Source organism: Schistocerca piceifrons, chromosome X (assembly GCF_021461385.2).
Source record: "Schistocerca piceifrons isolate TAMUIC-IGC-003096 chromosome X, iqSchPice1.1, whole genome shotgun sequence".
Taxonomy (NCBI): domain Eukaryota; kingdom Metazoa; phylum Arthropoda; class Insecta; order Orthoptera; family Acrididae; genus Schistocerca; species Schistocerca piceifrons.
The window spans coordinates 723,831,768-723,856,531 of NC_060149.1; the positions used below are offsets into that span (position 1 = coordinate 723,831,768).

The 24,764-nt window shown below is 43.9% G+C and overlaps 1 protein-coding gene across 5 annotated transcripts in view; it reads right to left on the bottom strand.

Annotated features, from left to right (window-relative positions):
* Positions 1–24,764, bottom strand: part of LOC124721332 (ribosomal protein S6 kinase 2 beta) — a 600,458-nt gene that overhangs the window by 315,948 nt on the left and 259,746 nt on the right. The window contains exon 1 of one of the 5 annotated variants that reach the window (XM_047246250.1): positions 1,401–1,456. The exons of the other annotated variants lie outside the window; for them this stretch is intronic. The gene's annotated coding sequence lies outside the window, so the exon portion shown is untranslated. Of the gene's footprint in view, positions 1–1,400; positions 1,457–24,764 lie in introns of those variants that run through there. 5 annotated transcript variants of the gene reach the window in all.

Genomic DNA, 24,764 nt, shown 5'->3' on the forward strand with positions numbered 1-24,764 from the left:
CTATTTAGATGTAAAATTTAAAGTTAGACGAAGTTTTCCGATTTACAAATACAAACATTAAACAATAACCTAAAAATATTTGATACAATTACGAAAGAAAAAAATACTATCATTTTTGAAAAGACCTTACTCCAAAATCGTAAGTTCTCACGAACTAAGGAAAACATTCCGCAGGTGAGTACCTGGAATGTAACATGGTGGGTTTTACAGTGTCTGAAGAAGATAATGAAATGGATATTTTGCCGTTACTGCAGTTACTAAGTTCTGTCTCTGAAAAAGGTACTTTTATTGAAGAAGGAATATACTCCCATGGTCAAGTTACGTTTTTGGCAGCGTTTTAAGTTGTTTCTGTTTTTACTCTTAGATTTTCACAGTATTTTAACTCTAATCAAAATACTCACAATATCGTTCCATTGAATATCATCAGTAGCAGCATTGTTACGTACAGGCTGTATCATCAAATCATCACAGAAACGCATATATTCATGTGAAATACAAGGAAGTAAACGTTGTATGTCTTGTACTTTGTTCCTATTAAAAGTCACTGGTCCAGTGTAAGTCTTTTCAAAATTAAGAACAGACACTTCCAGAAATAAAGGATTCTTGACACTTCCACTACGTTTTAACTCCATACTTGATGCTATTTTACATCTTGCAGCACTGATCAGAAGTAGCAACAGTTGAACTACGAAAACGATTAGTAATGAATAGTGCATTAGGTATTCGACAGATGGCATGCAAAGATGATCGCCATTGAAAGTGCATTACTCCAGCAGTACAGTCCTTTCAGAAATGACGTCGCTGTACCGAAGTCCCAAAGACACATTTACAGCGTGTGGAATAATGCCCTACACACGCAGAAAGATGTATCTATGAATATAGAATACGGTAACGTTCTTATTTCATTTATCTAAATGTGGAATAAGGCCCTTTCAAAACCGACTGCATCAAATGTGTAACCTGCGATCTACCACTGCATAGTGCCTTACGATCTTTGTGACAGGCAAAGGAAGGTAACAGTGCTTTTGGAAGATAGTATGTCTGGTTTCGTTTTTCACAGAATTATCCAACAAAATTTTAGATCACTCAATTAAGTATACTTACTGATGAAGTTTCGTTGAAACATGTTTAGGGCTGATCACAATTTGTTTCGCACAGGCAGATACTATCGATACACTCTTTGATTTTTATACGGAGAAAGCTTTATATATAAAGAACCTCACAAGATAATTACACAACTGCGGTTCTCTAACGTCCTCTGCATTTCTCCACGAGATTTATATCACAGAGCAATGACCAAGCCATGGACAGTGGGTGTCAGGATTGGCTGAAGGTAATTCGAATCGTGACGAAACGACAGCGGTCAGATTATGAATGAAGGCCGGTACGCCGTTCCTTACCTTTGCAAGCAGCAGAAAGCCCGCCGAGAAGCTTCGCACTGGGACCGCGACTCCTGTGGCAGTGACCGCAATTGGCTATTCGCAGCCGCATTAGCACCACTTCACGACGCTGTTGTCGCTCCAAGACGCCGCGGCGCGACCTAATAGACAGTTTAACGGAGGAGCACAAGGGAGGGGTGCACCGTCACAGGCTCACGCCACGTGACCATCTGGAACGTAGCACTACGTCAAGAATGAGAGAAGGAATTGCGGATAACCTTGTTAACGGAACAGATCCAGAACGTGCGGACGTGGTTTGAAGAAGTACTGGAGTACGAAAAGAAACGGAAGAAGATTACGGTTTGACTTTCCGTCGACGTCAAGGTCATTAGAGACGGAGCATAAGCTCAAGCTCAGAGTAGGGAACGATGTTGAAGGAAATCGGCTGTGCTTTTTTTTTTTTTTTTTTTTTTTTTTGTTTTTTAACGAAGGATTCATATCAGCTTCTGTCTTAACAAATTTAGGGAAGCCACGACAACCTAAATCTAAGCGATTTAATCCACGATCCTCCCGACTGCGGGCCAGTGTCTTCCTATTTCGTCACCTCGCTCATTACAAGGTACATTGAGGTGACGGAAGTCATGGGATATCCCCTAATATGGTGTTGGACCTCCTTTTGCCCGGCATAGTGCACCAACTAGACATTGCATGGACTCAAGAAGTCCCCTATAGAAATACTGAGCCAGGGTGCTTCTAGAGGGTGTTACAAAAAGGTACGGCCAAACTTTCAGGAAACGTTCCTCACACACAAATAAAGAAAATATGTTATGTGGACATGTGTCCGGAAACGCTTAATTTCCATGTTAGAGCTCATTTTAGTTTCGTCCACCTACGCTCAATGGAGCACGTTATCATGATTTCATACGGGATACTCTACCTGTGCTGCTAGAACATGTGCTTTTACAAGTACGACACAACATGTGGTTCATGCACGATGGAGCTCCTGCACATTTCAGTCCAACTGTTAGTACGCTTCTCAACAACAGATTCGGTGAGCGATGGATTGGTAGAGGCGGGCCAATTCCATGGCGTTCACGCTCTCCTGACCTCAACCCTCTTGACTTTCATTCATGGGGGCATTTGAAAGCTCTCGTGTACGCAACCCCGGTACCAAATGTAGTAGAGACTCGTCGTGCTCGTATTGTGGACGGCTGTGATACAATACGCCATTCTCCAGGGCTGCATCAGCGCATCAGGGATTCCATGCGACGGAGGGTGGATGCATGTATCCTCGCTAACGGAGGACATTTTGAACATTTCCTGTAACAAAGTGTTTGAAGTCACGCTGGTACGTTCTGTTGCTGTGTGTTTCCATTCCATGATTAATGTGATTTGCAGAGAAGTAATAAAATGAGATCTAACATGGAAAGTAAGCGTTTCCGGACACATGTCCACATAACATATTTTCTTTCTTTGTGTGTGAGGAATGTTTCCTGAACGTTTGGCCGTACCTTTTTGTAACACCCTCTATAACCGTCCATAATTGCGGAAGTCTTGCCTGTGCTGGATTTTGTGCACGAACTAACTTCTCGATTACGTCCCATAAATGATCGACGGGATTCCTGTCGGGCGATCTGGGTGGCCAAACCATTTGCTGGAACTGTCAAGAATGTTCTTCAAACCAATCGCGAACAATTGCGGTCCGGTGACATGGTGCATTGTCATCCATGAAACTTCCATCGCTGTTTACGAACATGACGTAGATCAACAGCTGTAAATTGTTTCCAAGTAGCCGAACATAACCATTTCATGTACACACAGCCGGCACCATTATGGAGCTACCACCATCTTGCACAGTGCCTTTTTATCAACTTGGGTCCATGGCTTCGTGGGGCCTACGCCACGCCCTGACCGTACCGTCAGCTCTTTCCAACTGGAACAGGCGGTGTGGTGCTGCTTGCAGACGCACTCCCGTCGACAGTCTGCTGCCGTAGTCCATTAACGCCAAATTTCGCCGCAATATCCTAACGGTTACGTTCGTCGGACGTCCCACATTGATTTCTGCGGTTATTTCACGCTGTGTTGCTCGACTGTTACCTTTGACAATTCTATGTAAACGCCACTGCTCGCGCTTGTTAAGTGAAAGCCATTGGTCACTGCGTTGCCCGTGGTGAGACGTATTCCCTGAAATTTTGTATTGTCGGTACACTCGTTACCAGTCATCTCGGACTACTGAATTCCCTAATGACTTCCGAAATGGAATGTCATATGCATGCATCTAGCTCCACCCACGACTTCACTTTCGAAGTCTGTTATTTCCCTTTATGCGACTATAATAACGACAGAAACGGTTTCACATTATCACCCGACAGCTCCGCCACTGCATTGCCCTTTTATACCACGTGGATGTGACAATACCGCCATCTTTGTGTGTGCACATCGCTACCGCATTCCTTTTGTCACCTGTGTGTACAGGACCAAGATGGAAAGGCCACTGTGAAGATTGCGTTGATATGAATGAAATTTTGTTACCTTTATGTTGATACTTAGCCTATTGCGCCCGTCAGGGACATGTTGATCAGTGGAATAGGTTTCTTTATATGCAGGGTGAGTCATTAACTATTGCCATCAAGAATAACTCAGAAAGTGTGATAGTAGCTGAAAAATTTGTGGGAGAAAAGTTGCATGGGACAACGGGGCCCGTACTATGACGTCAAGTCTGCGAACGAGCCGGCCACGACACATCTCCTCCGCGTCTAATCAAAGGATTTGGGAATTGTCTCTGCAACTCATTTCTAGCCATCCGCGAAAAATGTGCCGGATACCCATCGTGTTGATACCACATTCTCTTCCTTGTTCCTAAAGGTATTTCTTCCAATAACAGACCTAATGTTTCTTGCAGAAATGTGGTTTACTTCCTACCATGAAGATTTACTTCGACGAAATATGGGCCTACAATTCTGTCCTCCATAACATCACACCATACATTCACCGACCACGGCTTTTGGTGTGAAACTTGCCGCAATCAACATGGATTTTCAGTTGCCCAATAATGCATTTTAAGCAAATTCACATTTCCATGGTTCGTCAATATAGCCTCGTCAGTAAATAAAATCAAATTAATAAATGTGTCATCCCTCTGAGTCTGAAGCTGAGCCCATCGGGAGAATTCAATGCGACGCATATAATCCGTACCAGTTAATTCTTGGTGGAGACTGGTATGGTAAGGATGATATTTATGGCGACGCCGAACACTAACACTATTACTCTGGCTCATGCCAGATCCCTTGCGATTTGACGCGAAAATACACTTTTTCTGTGCTAAGTGACAGTAGGTTTTCGGTATATTTTCCCTCGGAACTGTAAAACGTATCAATCCTTTGAATGGTTAACGTTCCATACAACCGCGTAGAACTTCCCGGAAAAAGAAAGAAAAGACGGGGCAAAGAAGTTTTGGAGAGACTTTTATTAAAAAAAAGAAAAAAAAAAAAGAAAAGAAAAAGGAGAGAAGTTTTGGAAAGACCTTTGATTTGCAGCAACATATACGCTGCATATTTTCGTATTACGAAAGTATAAATTCGAATTGCACCAAACACAGCGCGTAAGTTTCCGGAGCGTTGAAACCGAGGTTGCGATGTCGTTTTGTAAGCGAGTCATATCTCAAGCCACGAGATCTCGTCAGCCGATGACAGCAGCTATTCAGAGCATAGGACACGTGTTATAGTCAGCCAACAGCAAGATCACTGGTTACATAGCGCGAACACGCAAGAGGAAAAGTTAACGGTTTACATTAATGTACACAGTACCGTATATCTACAAGAAAAGCTAAGCTTTCACATATAATATGGGTCTCTAAGATTAACACGCTACAACAGAAGCTAAGCTATCACATGTAATATTGATCTTTTTTTCGTGTGTTATACTTTAAGACACATCACACAAATGTGCCAGTAAATTTAAAATTATGACATAAATGTCTCGGCTCGCAATTCTTATAAGAGGCTGGTCCTCAAACTGTTCAGTTTCGAACGCTCTGTGATTTAGATATCTGTTCCACTTTCTCACACGTAACATGATTCATCTTGCGTAAAAAGAAATTTACTTTGAAAGTAACGCTTTTCTAACCACCGTTCGCAATACTATCCGGAGACTGTTAGAAATAGGTTCGATTTACCAGTTGCTAGAGAGCGCCAGAAAACAGGCATTATTCTGCGCGTGCAACTGCAGTGGTGTAGGAAGCCCGTATGTTCGTGTGTATAAAGCACTAAGAGAGTTTACATTACACCATAAAAGAAACAGGGCACCAGAGGATACTCCAAAGAGCATCCGAATTTCGTAAACCATACTAAAATGCATAATTCGGCTTGAAGTGCAAATTGGCTTTTTTCAGATTCACAATGAAGTAGGTCCCATCTGATATTAAGCTTTTCAGTGTGGTTTTTGGAATGTAAATTTTCTTGTAGTACCAGTACTCTACGACCTCATTTTTGGTTCTTTATTACGGCATAATGCCACATGTGGCAGAAGATGATAACGTGCACTTGAAATTCAGCGAACAGTTGGAACGAGCCAATACTGTAGAATGAAACAGTTTCAAATAAAATGATTGCCTCGGCGAAAAGATTAACAAAGCCAAATTTCTTTAGCAAACTTGCAAAAATAACTTCACTGTTCTGCAGGGCGATTAATGCTTGACTGCTACTAACTTGGAAATAAAATAAAAATCAAAAATCTGAAATTTAAAATATATTTTCCCCTCCGTAATTATGTGAATGTATTTTAATTCACTTGATAGCTTCCGGCCACAGAAATCCGCTTTGTTTTCATTTGACGTGGGAGCTGTACACGAATGCAAGCAGCGAAATCACTTAACGTAAACACGGGTCACGTGGAGGTTAACCCCCTCCCCGCAACTCTGTGCAAGCGTGAATCTGGCAGTTAGGTTCAAATGGCTCTGAGCACTATGCGACCTAACGTCTGAGGTCATCAGTCGCCTAGAACTTAGAACTAATTAAACCTAACTAACCTACGGACATCACACACATCCATGCCCGAGGCAGGATTCGAACCTGCGACCATAGCGGTCGCTCGGCTCCAGACTGTAGCGCCTAGAACCGCACAGCCACTCTGGCCGGCTTGGCAGCTAGGGCGCGCGAGAAAAATTTTTGTCGTTTGCATCTGGCTGCTTGCTGCTACTACCGATACAGCTAACAGCCAAACTTCAAGTAGCGGGAGAAGGTACTGCTTATTCGCGAGTCAAATGCGCATGCGCAACAGACCGCTGGCAATTGGTCAAACGAACATAATGTGAACAGTTGCGACGTCATGCTCATAGCAAGCAGTTTATTGTTACGAAGAATTACAGTCTGCGCCCTACGGCCTTTGACATATTTTTACTATCTGCAGACGCTTGTGCGTGCACGGTGTTTTGTTGTAAATTGCGCATTTCCTTTGCAATTAAAGTTTTATTTTTTTTCCCCTCTCGTTTATATTTTATTGCTGCAGTATCATTCTCCAGTAGCAGGATACAATAACATTCTTTGCTAGAGAATCAACTCTGCGGTCAAAATTACAAAAATTTAACTGAAAGTTAAAACAATGAAAAATTCACGGGTTTTTCCCGGTTTTCTCCCGGATGAAAATATTCCCGGGTTTTTCCCGGATTTCCCGGTTGTCCCGGGTCGTATACACTCTGGTGTTGTATTGCGAAACCGTCGAATGGTGTTTGCATGTCAATGGCACGTTAGATGGATACGCCGCATTCGGCGAATATTTACTACTGGCACGATATACGAGAGAGAATTGTCAGAGCATATGCTTCGATATGTGCCGAAGTGATAAGAAATACCACTCAAGCCATGATAAGAAGATTGCAGCACTGCACTGATACCAATGGTCATCATTTCGAACACTTTCTGCAAATGGACGTTCATGCCACCTTTTTGACTAAGACCTTACTGTTACACATCATTGGATTCGTCTCGATAGCCGCTATCAGAAAGTAAGTACCAAACTATAGCATCCCATAAAAAAAAAAGAAGTTGACCATATCTCTGACGCGACCCCACCTGGTAACAAAAAACCAACGTCATGTTATGGCCCCCGTTGTCCCATGCAACATCTGTCCCACAGACTTTTCAACTACTATCATACTTCCGGTCCGCAGCTCGTGGTGTCACGGTAGCGTTCTCTCTTCCCGAGCACCGGGTCCCGGGTTCGATTCCCGGCGGGGTCAGGTTTTTTAACATGCCCCGAGGTGACTGGGTGTTGTGTCGTCTTCATCATCATCATCATCATCATCATCATTCATCCCCATTACGGTCAGAGGAAGGCAACGGCAAACCACCTCCATTAGCACCTTGGCTAGTATGGCCGTGCGAGTCTCCCGCATCGTTCCCCTACGCTCTGTCAGGAAGCATGGGGCTTCATTTCCATCATACTTTCGGAGTTATTCTATGTGGCAATAGTTAGTGACTCACCCTGTATAGCTACTTTCAAGCGTGCATGTTGCTCAACTGGAGGAAATGGTACGTCATGCCACTACATATTTTTTTCGGATGATTTATTGCCTACGTCAGTGCTTCCAGAACTTTCAAATGGCATACAAAGAGTCTGTTACTGTTTGCGAATTTATGAGGAGGAGGAGGAGGAGGATATTCGTGTTTAACGTCCCGTCGACAACGAGGTCATTAGAGACGGAGCACAAGCTCGGATTAGGGAAGGATGGGGAAGGAAGTCGGCCGTGCCCTTTCAAAGGAACCATCCCGGCATTTGCCTGGAGTGATCTAGGGAAGTCACGGAAAACCTAAATCAGGATGGCCGGACGCGGGATTGAACCGTCGTCCTCCCGAATGCGACGAATTTATGAAATAGGCAGCTAAATTCAAACGAGGTTGTCCGTTTATTAAAGATGAGCCATATAAAGACGTCCTAAAACTGGCGACACAGAAGAAAACAGTTGATGTGGACGATATTGTATTGGACGATCAGCGATTAAAGTTGTACAGGTTGGTTGCAATTAAACTTTCGCTACTTGAGCCAGTGTAGACGGGAAACTATTTACCGTATGGGCAGCCAACTTTATATGAATGATGTTCAGGCACAACGCTGGAAGATTTTCGTTGTTAGTAGTCTTAGTGTCATGACTTGCCATAAGGCTGGTATGGTGACGCAGGATTGATACACAAGCTTCAGTGCGCATTAAAGTTGCAGTCAGTCAAAATGGGTCTGGATAAGGTGAGCAGGGCTTTACCCGTACAGTAGCAATAGTGCTGCTGCTCTTTGTGAGTGTCGACGCATTAAATGAGTACGGAGATTACTTCTTTCTGCACCGGGCTTAAAGAACACGATTCGAAAGTTCGAATCAATTGGCGAGTTGAGAGAGGTCGACGGCCAGTTGCGCCACAAATTGTTTAAGTCACTGTTTCCATGGCTGAGAATGCTGGGCGCATGCGATCTTCAAGCTGTGCACTAGCTGTGTCACGACAGCTGAACATCTCATGGTCCATCGTTCGAGAAGTGATGCGAACAATTGTGAAACGGTATGTCTAGTGCGGTTCCAAGCTGTTCTGGATGCAGATGGTCGTCTGATTGAGCAGTATTTGTAACCTGATCGTAAACATGGTACGCAATTAACAAATGTTATCCTCTAACGTGGTTATTTAAATGGGTTTCTTTCAGTAGTTTATTCGTTATTTCTCTTCTGGATGTCTTTGCAAATGTTCATTACCCTACGATCACTCGTTTTTCATAGGTCAGTAACAAATCTGTATATTAGAGCATAGGCCATACGCATGCTGTGAGAAAGACTGATGTATTTTACACGTAAAAGTAACTATGAGAATGATTTTTGCATGAAATGTTCCGCATTTTTTGCAACGCATAACAAAAGCAAGTGCGGAAACGAATTTAGAGAGATTATTTCGATACATAATTCGATTGACCTCGTGCGCCAATTTTGTACTCCAGATAAGACGCACGTGCACCTCTCCACTCCTGAGACGAAACAGCCATCTATTGTGCCAGACCATCAGCTTGCACCGACTAAGTTGATTTCGTCTGCCGAAAACGTTATGGCCGGTATTTGCTGGAGTGCAATAGAAATAATTTTTATTTTTAACTTTTGTAAGATAATCAGTAACTGGAGAATACTACTCATGTCTCCCACAACCACTGGACGAAGAAATGTGAGACAAGGCTTCTGAATTTCTGCCCCTATGTCTCTATAGCCTGACAATTTAAACCACGCTGCAGCTGGCCGAGTTCAATACCACCTACACGACTCCGCCACCTCTTGTTAGTTCTTCCACACGAAGGCTGTCACAAGCCGATCCTACTAACGTGCCTCTTACTGATCATGAACGGTTGACTTTTTTCGGCCAATATATCAAAAGCATCAACTGAAGATAAAAAAGGAGCTCGATGGTCCATGTCTACCAACGAAATACGTGAAGCGGAGATTAGTATCATCTGTCATCTCGGTAGGATGATTCTAACGGATGCACGCCACCTGTCTCTGAACTATGAAAATCTAGACCAACTAGTCAACCCTCTGGTACAGTTTTTAAACTAGGCCACCACTGACGTTTTATTAAATTGGTAAAACCTTTATCGTTTTCAGCCACTCATTTTCGTTCAGTCATTTTTCACTGAGTGTAGTGTTTTGAGCTTGTTTAATGCTAGCACTAACTCTTGTAGTAAGTCCATGACACACTTTGTTTAAATGAACGTTTCGTTTCCAGCGTAAAGTAGCCTTTAATGCACTCAGTTCTAAGCCATCCTACAGTCACATTAAAGAGGCTGAAGGTCTCTAAATCTCATACAAAAATAAGGAATATGTGGAACACGAAGACAGAAATTCTCTGAGGTAAAATATGGAAAGATAAGAAGAAGAAATAAATTCAATTACTCAGGAAAAAAGATTCAAGCAAATGGACTGGACAACGAGCCAGTTAAAGGAAGAGCCAGATAGTAAGACCTTGCTTCTAAACATACAGCAGCTGCAACGAACGAGCCCTATCATACAAGGCCAAAATTAAGCACTATAATTCAGTTACAAAACCAGGAAGACTATATACTTTGTAGTGTCTTAGTCTAAATAAAGAAAGTCAGTTGGAAGAACTTCAAAAGAAGGAAAGGAGGATTGTTAGGAACATTCTGGGAAGACAGAGGACTACTGATGGAACTTTGAAGGATAAGAATACAAGTACACCGAAAAATTAACACACACACTTCGGAAACGAAGGTAGAAATTTTATGGACACCTAGCAAGAATGGACGAATACCGACTGAGCAAAAAATCCTCAATTACGTCACATAATTCAAAGCTATCTCCGATTGTATAGAAGAAGTCAGAAGAGATGCACAAGAAACTGGTATTATAATAGACATGATTCGAAATAGAGAAGAATTCAGAAGCAAAGTTAACAGCGTCAAATCATTGGAAGAGAAATCACTGACGAGGAGGTCAACGCGTTAGATTTCCGAGGAGGGGAGAAACGAAGGAGTGAAAGAATGAAAAGCTTATAGGAAGAGAGGGAAAGAAAGGCCAAAAAGCCTGAAGTTCTACACAGTCCATAGTTAGCCAAATTTGAGAGGAAAAAAAGGAGCTAAAGTAAAATCCAAATGAATCTTAGACAGCCTAGGCTGTAGATAAGCCATTTCTATGCAACACCCTGTCTTACTAGAGTGCTAGTCCAGCAACGTATACAGGAGGTTAGGTTAGGTTAGTGGTTTTTAACGTCCCGTCGACAACGAGGTCATTAGAGACGGAGCACAAGCTCGGGTTAGGGAAGGATGGGGAAGGAAATCGGCCGTGCCCTTTCAAAGGAACCATCCCGGCATTTGCCTGAAACGATTTAGGGAAATCACGGAAAACCTAAATCAGGATAGCTGGAGACGGGATTGAACCGTCGTCCTCCCGAATGCGAGTCCAGTGTGCTAACCACTGCGCCACCTCGCTCGGTTATACAGGAGAACTATGAAGCTTAGGGCGTAGGAGAGGTACTGGTAGATGTACAGCTGTAAGGCGTACCGAAAGTCGTTCACGGATTGCTCGGTTGATAAGAGCATTGCCCGCAAATGTCAAGCGTCGTCCCTGTCTGGTACAGTTTCAACGTGCCACGAAGTTTCGCGTTAACCCTTTCGTGACCGAACAATTTAAAATTTCGCATATTGCCATAAACACTGGTTTCCTGATTTTGGAATGGATACTACGTCAGACTATGTTCCTACATTACCACTGTTGTTTGTATTTTTATAATAATTTTACGTCGGATGTATATGTCCCGCTGGACTAGAGGAGGAATAAATGGTTTCCTAAATTTATTGCTGATGTGTGACGTATACGTCCCACTCAAAATAATTTTTTTGCGAGGGATTCAGATCCGCAGAAAGAAGAATGTAAGTACCATTATTACGTCAAACCAATTTATTTACTCATACCTTAACATTTATACGGAATTTTTCAAAACAAGGCTCAATACGCAGTAGTACTTACGTATGAAATTGGTGTTTATCTCTTGCTTCCGTTCGCAGCAGTGTCTGCATCGTCTCCTTATGCTCCTTACCAGAAAATGTTCTCTACATCCATACAAAAAGGTGTGTATCTGCAGTAAAATGGCACGATAAGAAGCCAGCTGTAGTTTTGTCAATTGCTCACCATCCGAAAGATCTAAGATGCGCCACAATAAAAAATAGATATAGTATGGCTTCAGGCTACATCCTGTCCTGCATCCATAACAGTACACAGCTGTAATGGGAGGTCTAGACCGGTTTGACCAGCGGAGACAAAGAACCGCTATTGGCAGTAGGTCACTCAAATGATGGCATCGTCTTTCTTCTTTTCTTTTGGACGCTGCAATAGCAAGCGCTTTTATCATGTGGAACCGTAATAACGGAGGAAAATGTGACCGACTTTCTGTCCACCTTGCTCTTGTAACGCAGCTTTAGAAATATAAAGAGCAGGGGAAGACAAGCATTAATCACAAAAAAATCATATCAAATCGAGGCAAACAAAGTAACATTTAAACACAGAATAACATATATAGATACAAAACATGTAAATATAAAAATTTAGATACACATATGAACAAAAGGCACGAACAGAATTCTCTACATACACTGCCGATAACTGAAAACCACTAACCGAATTTAAAAGTGTTTTATTTCTAAACGTGTGCACAAACACCTAGGTTTCTAGCAAACAGCTTACGAAAGTCAAATACATTTACGGAGTTTATCTACTGCAGATTGGAAAAAAATTACATAAAACAGCCGGAACACGAGGCGCGCAATGTGCAACTGAAAAAAATTACGCGGTATCTAGCGCATGAGGTGCTAATAAATTGGCCTGTTGGCTCTGAACACTTGATACATTCAGCGCTACATCGCGTCACCACACATGTGGGACTTGCATATCCCTGCGAACTGTGGGAATTAAATTTGTACGTGGGACACCCATGCTCCGCTGGTCAGTAAATGGTTAAAGTGAAATTTGCTACCAATGTTTTAGCGGTCCGTCGACTCAACCTCTGCAACACGCAGTCAATAAATCGAAATACACTTACACGAAATAGCACAAGTAGAGCTGTTGAAGCCATTCTCAAATATTAATGAGAAATGCTTAGTCTGTATTGTATACACAGACTGTGTCAGGACACTTCCTCAGAGTCGACACATGGTATTTGCTGCATTTTGTTAACTTCAAAACATTTTTGTCTATAGTTAGGAGTAAAAACTCCCCTCTATACAAGAAAGGGACCTATAGGGTCTACGGAAAGGGGAGATTATTAAGAGTTCCTATAGGTATTTACATTATTTGAGGCAGTCTACTCAACTGTTACTATTTTAAACCGAAGAGGCGGAAGTTTATGCTCCAGAGTACCCATTCAACCTGTCTCAATTTTTTACGAACGGTTATGTAGTTTTTACAACATATTACATTCCAGACCAATAAAGTAAATCAGAGATGCAGTAACTAAATTTAGTTGTGAAACATTTATTACCAACCGTTTAACGCTCATCGATATAAAGCCACCCGGACGATAGCAGCGTCACCTGGCGACAAATAACCACTAGTCACACACATGCACGGTGTATGTAGTATCAGTGAGCGTGCTGTCTGCGTGTAGAACGGGGAAGGCCCGCGATCTGTCTGAGTTTGACGGAGAGCAGAGTGTGATGGCCAGGACGCTCGGCACGAGCATTTCGGTAATTGTACGCCTTGTCGGGTGTTCGAGGAGTGCTGTGGCGAGTGTCTTTAACACGCGGCGAAACCCAGTCCAGAAGTTGGGGGATTGGGCGGCCACCCCTCAATACAGATGTCGGAAGTCGTAGCCTGGGCAGACTGGTAACACAAGACAGGCGGCGAATTGTGGTGGACTTTAATGTTGGGCAGAGTACAAGTTCGTGTGAATACACAGTACACAGAGCAGCCCTATCAATGGGTCTCCGCAGCTGTCGCCTCGTGCGTGTGCCAATGTTAACACCACGACATCGGCAACTACGACTGAAATGGGCACCTAACCATCGGCACTGGACGTTGGCGCAGTGGCAGTGCGTTGCATTGTCTCATGAATCCCGGTACCTTCCTCATCATGCCGATGGGAGGGCGCGAATTCATCGTCTTCCAGGGGAACAGCTCCTCGACACCCCTCTGAGCAACATTCACGTGGGCATCCATGGTTCCAGTGGAGCTCGTGCAAGGCACCGTGACTGCCGAGGAGTATTGTACACTGATTGCAGAGCACGTACACCCTTTCATGACGTTCATGTTTCCTGACGGCAGGGGCATTTTTCAACACGATAATGCGCCATTTCACAAGGCCAGGAGTATGATGGAGCGATGGAACACAGTGGCCAGTTTGAATTGATGTGCTGGCCCCCAACTAGCCAGATCTGAACTCTATCAAACACATCTGGGAGCTCATCGCCTCCTCCCAGAATTTACTGGAATTAGGCGACTTGTTTGTCCATATGTGGTGCCAACTCCCTCCAGCAACCTACCAAAGCCTCACTGCTTCCATGTCACGTCGCGTCGCCCCTATTATCCGTGCCACAGGTGAACATACCGGCTATTAGGTATGTGGTCATAATGTTCAGGCTGATTAGTGAATGCACCCACGTTTTGACGGTCCACATACGGTAGTTCGAATATAATAAACTTTCCTGAAGCTAAGAACCTGATGTCCACGAATCAGCATGGTTTTAGCAAGTTTCGCTCGAGCGAAACTCAGCTTGACCTTCTCTCACATGCTAAACTATGGATGAAGGGCACCAGGAAGATTCCCGATTTCCGGAAAGCATATGACAAGATGCCCATTGCAGAGTGTTAACGAAGGTAAGAGCATAAGGAATGAGTTCACAGATATGTGAGTGGCTAGAAGACTTCTTGAACAATAGCACCCAGTATGTTGTCCTAGACGGCGTGTGTCCATCACAGATAAGGGTATCGTCCGGAGTGCCCCAGGCAAGTGTGATGTTTGCGGTTGTTTGCTAATGATGCCGTGGTGCACGGTAAGGTATCGAAGCTGAGGACTGTAGGAAGAAATAAGAAGACTTGGACAAAATTTCCAGTTGGTGTGACGAATGGCAGCTAGCCCGAAATGTGGAAAAATTTAAGTTAATGCGGATGAGTAGGAAGATCAAACCTGTAATGTTTGGATACAGTATTACTAGTGTCCAGCTTGACACAGTGAAGTCGCTTAAATTTCTGGACTTAACGTTACGAAGCGATATGAGGTAGAACGAGCATGTGAAAACTGTGGTAGGGGAAGACAAATGCTCGACTTCGGTTTATTGACAGAATTTTAGGAAACAGTGGTTCACCTGTAAAGAAGAACGCATATAGGACGCTGGTGGGACCTATTCTTGAATGCTTCTCGAGTGTTTTGGATCCGTACCAGGTCGGATTGAAGGAAGACATCAAAAGCAATTCAGAGGAAGGCTGCTAGACTTGTTACCGGTAGGTTCGAACAAAACTTACGTGTTACGCAGATGCTTCGGGAACTCAAATGGGAATCCCTGGAGGAAAGGCGGCGTTCTTTTCGGGAAACACTATTGAGAAAATTTAGAGAACCGGCATTCGAAGCTGACTGCAGAACGAGTTTGGTGCCGCAAACAAACATTGCGCGTAAGGACAACAAAGATAAGATACGAGCAATTAGGGCTCATACGGAGGCGTACAGACAGTCGTTTTTCCTTCGCTCTATTTGCGAGTGGAACAGGAGGGGAAATGACAAATAGTGGTACAGGGTACCCTCCGCCACGTACCTTACGGTGGCTTGCGGAGTATCTATGTAGATGTTTGCCTATTAGTTGTTAGGGCATCGACACGACGTATTACTGCTGCTGTATTTCAGATACACATGATAATGGGGCTCTAACCCCGAAACCTAGGTAATGTATACGGACTTCTGTCGTGCAAAACTTCGGTCAATAACGTATTTTACAACTGTGGCGGACTTATTTACCATGAACAATTTGCATAACCACTGTGGATGTCCCGCGAATAAAAAATTAATATACAATTCATTAAAAATAATAAGGAAACCAAAAAAATATTACTAAACGCGCTAAAATCTTCCATGCGACCATTAATTACATTAAATAATCTATTTTGCTTTTGTATAATTATTTCTAGAATGGTGAAAGGAAATACCTAATGAACTAATCGAATGCACGAGCGTAGGTCTGATACACCATTATGCCTCAGATCTGCTACCCGCGTGATTTTTCACCATTGTGTTACTGAAGTAAACTTCGCTTACATTTCTCATTGATATACAGTGTTTCCCAGGAGGAATCGTCGGTATTCAGGGATATGACAGGATCGATCATTCGAAGCAAAAATATCCAGTACCCATTGGCTCTAAAAGGCCTATCTTAAGAGCTACGAGGCTTGTTGAGTAGTAGAGATGTGTTTCACAGTAGCCAAGATGAACAACTGTTCACACCTCGTAAGGTAGGCATTTTAGATCCCATGCTTACGATACTTTTTTGCTTCGAATGATCGTTCCTGTCATACACTATGTGATCAAAAGTATCCGGACACCTAGTTGAAAATGGCTTACAAGTTCGTGGTGCCCTCCATCCACCCTTAGCCTTGAAGACAGCTTACACACTCGTAGGTATACGTTCAATTAAGTGCTGTACGGTTTCTTTGGGAATAGCAGCCCATTCTTCACGGAGTGCTGCAATGAGGAGAGCTATTGATGTCCGTCGGTGAGGCCTGGCACGAAGTCGGCGTTCCACAACATCCAAAGGTGTTCTATAGGATTAAGGTCAGGACTCTATGCAGGACAGTCCATTACAGGAATAATCTACATCTACATCCATACTCCGCAAGCCACCTGAAGGTGTGTGGCGGAGGGTACTTTGAGTACCGCTATCGGTTCTCCCTTCTGTCATGCAAACACTCCGCCACAGACCGTGCACTATGAACAGGTGCTCGATCGTGTTGAAAGATGCGATCGCCATCGCCGAATTGCTCTTCAACAGTGGGAAGCAAGAAGGTGCTTAGAACATCAGTGAAGGCCAGTTCTATGATAATGCCACATCAAGGGGTGCAAGACCCATCCATGAAAAACACGACCACACTATAACACCACCGCCTCTGAATTTTACTTTTGGCACTACACACGCTGGCAGATGACGTTCATCGGGCATTCGCCATAACCCCATCCTGCCATCGGATCGCCATACTGTGTACTGTGATTCGTCACTCTACACCACGTTTTTCCACTGTTCAATCGTCTAATGTTTACGTTCCTTACACTAAACGAGGCGTTGTTTGGCATTTACCGGCGTGATGTGTGGCTTATGAACAGCCACTCGACCATGAAATTCAAGTTTTCTCACCTCCCGCCTAACTGTCATAGTACTTGCAGTTTGGAATTGCTGTGTGATGGTCTGGATAGATGTCTACCTATTACACATTACGACTCTCTTCAAATGTCGGCGGTATCTGTCAGTCAATGACGAGGTCGGCCTGCAAGCTTTCGTGGTGTACGTGTCCCTTCACGTTTCCACTTGACTATCACATCGGAAACAGTGGACCTAGGAATGTTTAGGAGTGTTGACATCTTGCGTACAGACGTAAAACACACCCCATCACCTGACCACGTTCAAAGTCAGTGAGTTCTGTGGAGCGCCTCATTCTGCTCTCTCACGACGTCTAATGACTACTGACGTCGCTGATACGGGGTACCTGGCAGTAGGTGGCAGCACAATGCACCTAATATGAAAAACGTATGTTTTTGGGGTGTCCGGATACTTTCGATCACGTCGTGTATCTCTTAATATTGACAATTCCTCCTGGGACACCGGTATGTGCTACACACACATGCGAAAGACGATAGCAGCATTACATGATGTGCAAACGGCATGCGTGGTATTCTCTGTCTGGTAGCTTAAATCAGCTTTATCTACAGCAGCTCGTAATATGCATTTTACAGCAGGCTTGGAAAGCCACTGAACACGGACGCCTAAAATTTCCCCATACTATAGGGTGAAAGCTGGAGCAACATACAGCGAAAGAGATGGGCGGAAAATGTAGTATGTGAAAAGTCTTACTTTGTGTAGTATGTGAAGTATGGACGATGCACTAACATCTGCGTATCCTCCACCCCACACCCAACAGCGTCACCTACACGACTGGCGATGTAACATGTCTGAAGTTTCCGGCGCTACTGCAACAGTACCTTAGAAAGTCAAAACTTTCAGATTACTGATATGCTACATTTTTCTGATTTTGCTTCACGTATTGGAGTCAAATACACGGCACAAGGTATACAGTTTTCTACTACTAAGCAAAATGTACTTAGCGCTCACAATTAAAAAACAAATGGTTGATGACATACGCTACGCAATCCGACAGACGAACGGAAATAATTTTCTCAACATTTGTTCAGCTATGAATGATTCCAGAATATATGTTTTGCAATGGCACTTCCTTAAGTTGTCGGGAGGGTCCAGACTAGTTGGCAGTCGTCCAACCCGGAAAAGCTAAATCGGGTAACCACTGAAACATAACCTGTATGCCCTAACGGCGATTTGAAGCTCGCTCTTCCCTTCGAACAAATAACTTATCCTCTACGCCATCATGTTCAATAGCTCCCGTGAGGGCGTGTTTTTTGTGTAACTGTAGCTTAGCTTGGACTTTCGCATTTTTTTGTGCACCAAATTTAGTAGAAAATAGGAATATGCCTTGTATAAGATGTCATCCGTGTTATGTGCCTTAAGAGATTTAATAAAAACCAGAAATCTGATTTTTCTTTTCATTCTGTTTAAACAAGTTGCTACGAAAGTATGGGCTACGCTTTCTGCCGAAGGAATATTTTCGGCAGCAATTTACAAAGCCCACTTCTACCGCTCATCAGCCGACTAAGTGAACATTGAAAGAAATCTATCTTCAATACTTCACCGTTCGTTGCCTACGTCTACCCTGAGAATTTTCAGACGTTCGATTTTAAGGATTGCACCTATTTATCTACATGTATAAGCATCCACATTTTACCTACTGTCAGAAGATACTGTCGCATACACGTGATCCAACTACAGATCTAATCCATTGTTTTCTAATTAAACTCACAGACACATTAAAACCGAGTGCCGGATTGTGATTCTACCCAGGTTGCTAGCTTTTAGGGAACAGTCCTCGTTGCAACGATACACAAGTCACAATCTCGCTCTAAGTTCAATCTGCCAATAGCTTTCTTTTTTTTATGGAGTCTCCCTGCATCTAGGATTGCCAGGCGTTCAGCTTTAGCCGGACATGCCCGGATTTTCACGGTCGTGTCCGGCTATGTATCGAAGTTCGACCCATCCGGCTTTCTAGTGGCGGAGTTGAGAACACTCGGAACTAAGCTTCGTTCTAAGCTAATGACATAAGCACAAGGAGTACGTACAACGAGGATTGAGGATATACACTACAATGTGGCTGGACAATGTGACCGTCTGTCAAAAGCCCAAATAACCATCTTTCGCTGCGCAGCCCGCTGCGAGACGTGCAGGAAGGCAATCAGTGAGGTTCTGGAAGGCACCGACAGAAATGTGGAGCCAGGCAGACCCCAGTACCGCTGGTTTCTTTAGGATCCATGGCGCAAGCAGCCGGATCGTGGTAGTCCCGCAAATTTTCGATCGGGCTTCAATATTGTGAGTTTCGTGGCCAGGTGAGTACGATAAACTTCTCCTGTTTATCTTCTACCTTCGCACGTACACTGCGAGCCATGTGACACGTTGCACTGTCCTGCTTGTAGATGCCATCGTGCCGAGAAAAAACGAGGGGCATGTAGGGGTACACATGGTCCCGAAAGATAGATGAACACTTGTGCTGATACACTGTGCTTTCCGGAATGACGATATCACCCGAGGAATGACAAGAAAACGCCCAGACCGTACCGCTCCCTTCCGACGAATATCACTGGGCCGTACACGCCAATGGGAATTAGGCCGGTGGAGAATACAACGCGAGTAATCTAAAAAAGGCGGCCTGTCGGCCTGTTCGAGTATAATGACTTTTCTGGAGACTAGACTACAAATCTACTCTGTAGGAATCAGCATGGGTTTCGTAAAAGAAGATCGTGTGAAACACAGCTCGCGCTATTCGTCCACGAGACTCAGAGGGCCATAGACATGGGTTCACAGGTAAATGCCGATTTCTTGACTTCTGCAAGGCGTTCGATACAGTTCCCCACAGTCGTTTAATGAACAAAGTAAGAGCATATGGACTATCAGATCAATTGTGTGATTGGATTGGAAAGTTCCTAGATAACAGAACGCAGCATGTCATTCTCAATGATGAGAAGTCTTCCGAAGTAAGAGTGATTTCAGGTGTGCCGCAGGGGAGTGTCGTAGGACCGTTGCTTTTCACAATATACATAAATGACCTTGTGGATAACATCGGAAGTTCACTGAGGCTTTTTGCGGATGATGCTGTTGTATATCGAGAGGTTGTAACAATGGAAAATTGTACTGAAATGCAGGAGGATCTGCAGCGAATTGACGCATGGTGCAGGGAATGGCAATTTAATCTCAATATAGACAAGTGTAATATGCTGCGAATACATACAAACAAAGATCCTTTATCGTTTAGCTACAATACAGCAGGTCAGCAACTGGACGCAGTTAATTCCATAAATTATCTGGGAGTACGCATTAGGAGTGATTTAAAATGGAATGATCATATAAAATTAATCGTCGGTAAAGCAGATGCCAGACAGATTCATTGGAAGAATCCTAAGGAAATGCAATCCGAAAACGAAGGAAGTAGGTTACAGTACACTTGTTCGCCCACTGCTTGAATACTGCTCAGCAGTGTGGGATCCGTACCAGATAGGGTTGATAGAAGAGATAGAGAAGGTCGAACAGAGAGCAGCGCGCTTCATTACAGGATCATTTAGTAATCGCGAAAGCGTTACGGAGATGATAGATAAACTCCAGTGGAAGACTCTGCAGGAGAGACGCTCAGTAGCTCGGTACGGGTTTTTGTTGAAGTTTCGAGAACATACCTTCACCGAGGAGTCAAGCAGTATATTGCTCCCTCCTACGTATGTCTCGCGAAGAGACGATGAGGATAAAATCAGAGAGATTAGAGCCCACACAGAGGCATACCGACAATCCTTCTTTCCACGAACAATACGAGACTGGAATAGAAGGGAGAACCGATAGAGGTACTCGAGGTACCCTCCGCCACACACCGTCTGGTGGCTTGCGGAGTATGGATGTAGATGTAGAAATGGACGTCCTGTTGTGGATTGGCCTGCAAATGCCAGCCTTCCTCGGCAATGAACGGCAGTCAGATAGGAAGCGTGTGCCAGGTGCCTGCTGCGGAAGCCCTTATGCAGTAATATTCGCTGACCTGTCGTTGAAGAGAGACTGTTGGTTAATTTGGGCGGTCACTTACACTTCTATTTGCCCGAACACATCTCCACCGACGTTGTTTACCCCTGTTATAAATGACCCATCGTGCACCACAGATGCCTCGGCGCTGGTTTTGGATAGAGCCACTTCGCCACGCACGGTATACTTTATGCACGGTGGCAAGCGAACAGATCACAAACTTAGCCGTTTCGGAAATGCTTCCACCCTTGGTGCGAAAGCCAACGATCCTGCCCGTTGGGACGTGCAATAATCACACTCCGTTTCCAAACTTCGACAACGGCTGCACTGACTCCCCCACCCCGTCTTCCCCCTCCACTTTTAGTGTCCCTACCTGCCGTCTGCGAGTGGTTATTGCTTGTTGACGTCCAACATGTGGGGTTGTCTCAATGTGACTGGACCGTATATAAGGATATATAGGTGCATCAACCAATGTTGTTCTTATATACGTTTCCTATGTATCTGTAGGTCGAACCCTTGTAAGATCATACAATTTGTCAAAGTTTACTATGTTTGCCAAAAATTTGACAGTGTAGGGTGACTTGTCAAACACAGTGTAAATCACATGTTTAATAGAAATTCTAACTGACGCAAAATTTCGGAAGATGGCGGAGGTAGAGTGTGCTCATGTTTCGCCGCATATGTTTAGTGAAAAACAGTTTTATTATAATTTATCCCTATGTATCTTGAATTTCCAGAACTATAGAGACGACGGTCAACGATAAAAATTTAACAGCGCTGGTAATTATCAAAATGACAGAGGTACCGATAATTTCCCAACCATGGATTACGCAAGAAGAGGTTAGGAAGCAAATCAATCTACGCACAACGTACAAAGGTAAGTACTATAAAATATAAAAATTTAAATTCTCCGGTTCTCCCATGGAGAGTGTAAGCTGTATATCAACATGTAATGGTTCAAAAAGAAATGTGTGTGAAATCTTATGGGACTTAACTGCTAAGGTCATCAGTCCCTAAGCTTACACACTACTTAACCTAAATTATCCCAAGGACAAACGCACACACCCATGCCCGGGGAAGGACTCTAACCTCCACCGGGACCAGCCGACATGTTATGGTGTCTTAATGAACTGTCATTAGAGGAGCAAGTAGAAGAGTATAAATTTTGGTGTACTTACGTGTTCTTTTTCAACGTGGGAGCGAAATAACGTGTTAATTAATTAAAAGTTGGCTGTCCATTCGCAAAAAGTAGATGTAATAATCAGGTTCAAAGTCTAACATTTTCTTTGACAGGTTTTATGTTTATACACTGAAGCGCCAAAGAAATGGTATAGGCATGCATATTCAAACACAGACAGGTGTAAACACGCAGAATACGGCGCTGCGGTCGGGAACGCCTGTGAAAGACAACACGTGTCTGGCGCAGTTGTTAGATCGGTTACTGCTGCAACAATGGCAGGTGATCAAGATGTGGGTCTGAACGTGGTGTTGCAGTCAGCGCAAGAGCGATGGTACACAAGCATCTCGGAGGTAGCGATGAATTGGTGATTTCCCTGTACGACCATTTCACGAGTGTACGGTGAATATCAGATATCCGTTAAAATACCAAATCTCCGACATCGCTGCGACCGGAAAAAGATTCTGCAGGAACAGGGAAACGACGACTGAAGAGAGTCGTTCGGTCTGACAGAAGTGCAACCCTTCCGCAAATTGCTGCAGATTTCAATGCTGGGACATCGACGAGTGTCAGCGTGCGAACCATTCAACGGAACATAATCGATATGGGCTTCGTGTATCCTTGATGACTGCACGAACAAAACTTTACGCCTCGCCTGGGCCCGTCAACACAGACAATGGACTGTTAATGACTGGAAACAAGTTGAATGGTCGGACGGGTCTCTTTTCAACTTGTATCGAGCGGTAGGACGTGTACGGGTACGGAGACAACCCCATGAATCCATGGACCCTCCATGTCAGCAGCGGAATGTTCAAGCTGGTGGAGGCTCTGTAATGGTGTGGGGAGTATGCAGCTGGAGTGATATAGGACCCCTGATACGTCTGGATACTACTCTGACAGGTGACATGAACGTAAGCACCCTGTCTGATCACCTGCATCCATTCATGTCCGTTGTGCATTCCGACGGACTTGGACGATTCCAGCAGGACAATGCGACATCCCATACGTCCAGAATTGCTACGGAGTAGCTCTAGGAACACTTTCGCTGGCCACTTAACTCCCCAGACATGAACATTATTGAGCATATCTGGGATGCCTTGCAACATGCTGTTCAGAAGTTAACTCAACCCCCTCGCACTCTTACGGATTTATCGACAGTTCTGCAGGATTCGTGGTGTCAATTCCATCCAGTACTGCTTCAGACATTGGTCAAGTCCATGCCACTTCGTGTTGCGGCGCTTCTTTGAGCTTGCGAGGGCCCTACGCGATATTAGGCAGGTGTATCAGTTTCTTTGTCTCTTCAGTATATTTCTCATTTTAAACCATTCCCTGGACCACCATCTTGTTTTCATCTTCCTGTTCTTTAATCACAGTGCCAGAGTCAATGTTATAAAATCTTTATCTGCATTTGTAGCCAATACCAGTACTGTCGAAGTATAGCGTACTCCAACAGCGTTCACGAACTTTGCTGGTACGAGTACGGACTTGTCTGATAAATTTCGTAAGCAAGTTTGAACACACTGTCACAACCACGCTACGCGCAAAGCGTGGCAAAAAGTAGAACGGCCGTAATAAGTTTGCGCGTCGCTCCTACCAGTATTGGGACATCCGTTCTGAAAGACTAGTTGTTTGATTTACGGAAAGGAACCAAACAGCTAGGTCATCGGTTCCATCGGATTAGGGAAGGATGGGGAAGAAAATGGGCCGTGCCCCTTCAACGTAGCCATCCCGGAATTCGTCTGAAGCGCTTTAGGGAAATGACGGAAAACCTGCTTCGGGATGGCCAGACGCGGGTTTTAACTGTCGTCCTCCTGAATGCGATTCCAGTGTTTTAACCACTGCGCCATCTCACTCGGTCGTGCTTACAGAAGATTAAGCTAGGCAGAAGACTGGGATGTTAGTTGCTAATGTAACGGCCAAATTATAAGGCTGTTTATTCATTGCCTTTTGTTTAATCGCGTTTACGGTTGATGTTGCAATAAACTAACGGTAATAAATTATTAATCGACGCTCGAAAATACTCAGCTGACTTTCTACTTAAAATAGGTCCGAGTTTTAGGAAAAAATGTCCGGCTGTTCTGTTTTTGCATCTGGCAACCGTACCTGCATCATTTCGGGGTTCGCACCCCCGGGAAAAAGATACAGCTAAGACTTGTTACCCACAGCTTGAATGTTGTTTCCTGAATAAATTCTTGATTGTCTCTTTAGGTAACTTCAGGTCAGATTAATCGTCAGGTCAGGTTAAACTAACTTCAGGTCAGATTAAACTTACTTCAGACGTTATTCGTCACATTACTCTTTTTATATGAGTGTGAGTCGAGCAAAAAACATGAGAAAGCCTCTGCAGAGTTCTGACAGTAGGGCGGGCA